We start from the raw sequence: 3,920 nt of genomic DNA, 5'->3' as shown, positions 1-3,920 counted from the left end.
TACGTGGCTAGGAATAAGTCACTTAAACCTCTCTCAACCTCCATATCATCATTTCTGAAAATGGGCTAGTTTCTGCAATCCCTTCCAGGTTTAGGAGTTAGCAACATTTAATCTCAAATTTTATTAAATGTCTTAGACTAGTATTTCCCGAAGTATGGGACAGTGTATGCTACTGGTAGAAAGCAGGTTTTAAGTGGTAGATTTACAATATTTATGTTAATAATCACATAATCTTTGTAGAGTTTCCTTCTATTTAAAGCATGTGATACTGATTTCCATTTTTTGTGGGATCAAAAGTTTTCCTTTAAAATTTTTAGGTGAAAAATGCGTACCGAGTTATAAAGAAAACAAGGGTTTTCATTGATGTGTTACATTTTAATTCATATGGCTTTCGCAGTTTACACCAAAATATAGCCGTGCTTGTGTGGCTCTAAAATGCATTCGTGGACTCATTCATTCATTGAACAAATACTTACAGAGTGCCAACTGTGTGGCCTACCCTAGATCCCATGGTGATAGTTTGGTAAACAAAACAAAAACTTTGCCCTTGTGAAGCTGACATTCTTGAGAGGTGAGACTGACAATAACAATAAACATGATAAAGAAGTAAATCATATTGGGTATTATTAGATATTAAATGCTAGAGAAAAAGAAGAGAGCAGGGTAAAGGAAACCGGAAGAGCAACAGACTACGTGTCAGATGAGGTAGGTGGTCAGGACAACTGGAAAGGTGATATTGTATCAAAAATTTTAAAGGTGAGGGAATGAGCCCTGCAAATACCCAGGGAGAGTGGAATAATGCTGTGTGTGACTTACTAGTGAGTAAAACTGGGACGCCCCGGGGGGGGGGGGGGCGCGCTCAGAGGTTGACCTTTGACTCGGGTCGTGATCCTGGGATCCGGGATCAAGTCCCGCATCAGGCTCTGTGCAGGGAGCCTGCTTCTCCCTCTACCTATGTCTCTGCCTCTCTCTCTCTCTCTCTCTCTCTCTCTCTGTCTCATGAATAAGTAAATAAAATTAAAAAAAAAAAAAAAACTAGTGAGTAAAACTAATGTTCCAAGAAATTGTGTCCTCATGCTCCCCTGTATTCCTGCACCTGGGCTTATGCACATCATGGTGACCTGACCACCAGGGAACACAGAAACTAGAGTATCTTTTCGGGGGGAAGGAGAGGAAGAAGATGGAGGAGGTGTATTTTATTTGGCATACAGCTCGAAATGCTTGAGAGATACCCCTTGAAGAAACCTAACAATTTGTTGGAAATGCAGCTCTGGAATTTAGAGGCGATTAAAAACTATCCAGTTTTTGGGTCTAGACAGCCCTCAGCGCCAGGTGGCCGCAATATGGCAGAACGTGCAGCATTGGAGGAGCTAGTGCGACTTCAGGGAGAGCACGTGCGGGGCCTCGAGCAGCAGAAGGCCAGCGCTGAGCAGATCGAGGAGGAGGCGGCAAAACTACTGAAATTGAAGGCGCAGCTGGGCCCTGATGAAGGGAAACAGAAGTTTGTGCTCGAAACCCCCGAGGGTACAAGAGCCTACAGTCCCCGGCAGATGGCCGTTGGAGAGAAGGTGTTTGATGTCATCATCAGCTGCTTCAAGCGTCATGGTGCAGAAGTAATTGATACACCTGTATCCGAACTAAAGGAAACACTGACTGGAAAGTATGGAGAAGACTCCAAGTTTACCTATGATCTGAAGGACCAGGGTGGAGAGCTATTGTCCCTTCGCTATGACCTCCCTGTTCCTTTTGCTCGATATTTGGCAATGAATGAACTGACCAACATTAAGCACTACCACATAGCCAAAGTATATCGGCGCGACAACCCAGCTGTGACCCGAGGCCGGTATTGGGAATTCTATCCGTGTGACTTTGACATTGCCGGACAATTTGACCCCATGATCCCTGATGCAGAGTGCCTGGAGATCATGTGTGAGATCCTGAGATCCCTTCAGATAGGCGACTTCCTGGTCAAGGTAAATGATAGGCACATCCTAGATGGGATGTTTGCCATCTGTGGTGTTCCTGACAGCAAGTTCCGTACCATCTACTCCTCAGGGGACAAGTTGGACAAGGTGTCCTGGGAGGAAGTAAAGAATGAGATGGTGGGAGAAAAGGGGCTTGCACCCGAGGTGGCTGACCACTTTGGGGACTACGTCCAGCAGCATGGTGGGATATCCCTAGTGCAACAGCTGCTCCAGGATCCTGAACTGTCCCAAAACAAACAGGCCTTGGAGGGCCTGGGAGACCTAAAACTACTGTTTGAATACTTGACCCTGTTTGGCATTGCTGACAAGATCTCCTTCGACCTAAGCCTCGCTCGAGGGCTAGACTACTATACTGGGGTGATCTATGAGGCGGTGCTGCTACAAACCCCAGTGCAGGCAGGGGAAGAGCCCCTGGGTGTGGGCAGTGTGGCTGCTGGAGGACGCTATGATGGGCTGGTGGGCATGTTCGACCCTAAAGGACGTAAGGTGCCATGCGTGGGGCTCAGCATTGGGGTGGAGCGGATCTTTTCCATTGTGGAGCAGAGGCTAGAGGCTATGGAGGAGAAAGTACGGACCACAGAGACATAAGTGCTTGTGGCATCTGCACAGAAAAAGCTGCTGGAGGAGAGACTAAAGCTTGTCTCAGAGCTCTGGAATGCTGGGATCAAGGCAGAGCTGCTCTATAAGAAGAACCCAAAGTTGCTGAACCAGTTGCAATACTGTGAGAAGGCAAGCATCCCACTGGTGGCCATCATCGGTTAGCAGGAGCTCAAGGATGGGGTCATCAAGCTCCGATCAGTGGCCAGCAGGGAAGAGGTAGGTGGACGTCCCAAGAGAAGACCTTGTGGAAGAAATCAAAAGGAGAACAAGCCAGCCCCTTTGCATCTGCTGAGTTGAGCAAACCATCAGGGGAAAGTGGGACTGGCACTATTTGTGGCTAAAACAAGACTCTGCATATGTACTTCCAACAGCTTTGCACACTTCTTTTCCAGCAGGAAGACATCCACAGTAGTCAGAACAGAGACTTTTTATTATGAATACTTTATTGGTAATCACGAGCAAAAATGGCCAGGTATTACCCCATTTTTCTATAGGAGATCCTTGGGGCTGAGTCTGTGCTCCAGGGATGGAGCCTAAGTTGGTCTCCCCTGCAGGACCCCTATGCAGGACCCTGACCAGATGGAGGGAATGCTCCCCACAACCAACCCCTAAAGGTCCAATAAAATGACTCAACCACTGGAAAAAAAAACTATCCAGTTTTTAATCTGAATTATTAATCATATTCTAGCATCCTGTCTCTTACTGACAGCAATTTCCTGCATCTTTTCTTTGAACAGTCTTTGCCACCTTGTTCTTTCCCTCATCAATAAGCTAAGTTTGTCATGCCCGTGATGTACCTGTACGAGAGCTACACTTGCAGCTTTTTAAAAATTATGCTTTGGCATACTATGTATCAGAGTTTAAGCAAAACCATATGGATATTTGTTTTATGTATTTCTTAATTACAAATATGTAATTAATAAATAAGCGTATATCTAGTTTATTATAGGGATTTGACATGACTGTACTGTGGGAGCCAGTTCAGAGCCCTAAGTAAGGGTATAAAGTTGTTTCTGTGTCTGGTGCTGGCACATGAAGTCTACAGGCAGTTGGGAAAAGAAGATGGATGTGGAGTAGAGCAAGCAAAGACAAGCCGGATAAAAGAGAAGGTGGTGCCTTCCACCGTGGAACTAAATATGCATGTGGTCCAGGAGTCAGGGAAGCTGATCCTGCAGGAGCATCTGGCAGGGGCCCAGCTGCTGCCTCGGGCCCTCAAGGTGAGCCTGAAGATAAGCAGCAACATGCCTGAGTTCCAACGAACGGCGCTTGGTGTCCTGCATCCACCTTTCAAGCATTAAAAAAATTTAAAAATTTTAAAAAACGACTACTGCCCCA

At 46.1% G+C, this 3,920-nt stretch overlaps 1 pseudogene; it reads left to right on the top strand.

Moving 5' to 3' along the window:
• Positions 1-1,343: 1,343 nt before the first annotated feature.
• On the top strand, positions 1,344-2,995 carry LOC112915027 (histidine--tRNA ligase, cytoplasmic pseudogene; annotated as a pseudogene).
• The last annotated feature ends 925 nt before the right edge of the window (positions 2,996-3,920 follow it).

This window comes from Vulpes vulpes, chromosome 10 (assembly GCF_048418805.1).
Source record: "Vulpes vulpes isolate BD-2025 chromosome 10, VulVul3, whole genome shotgun sequence".
Lineage (NCBI taxonomy): Eukaryota > Metazoa > Chordata > Mammalia > Carnivora > Canidae > Vulpes > Vulpes vulpes.
Note: the sequence above shows the minus strand (reverse complement) of the source record. Positions and strands in the feature narration are given on the sequence as shown.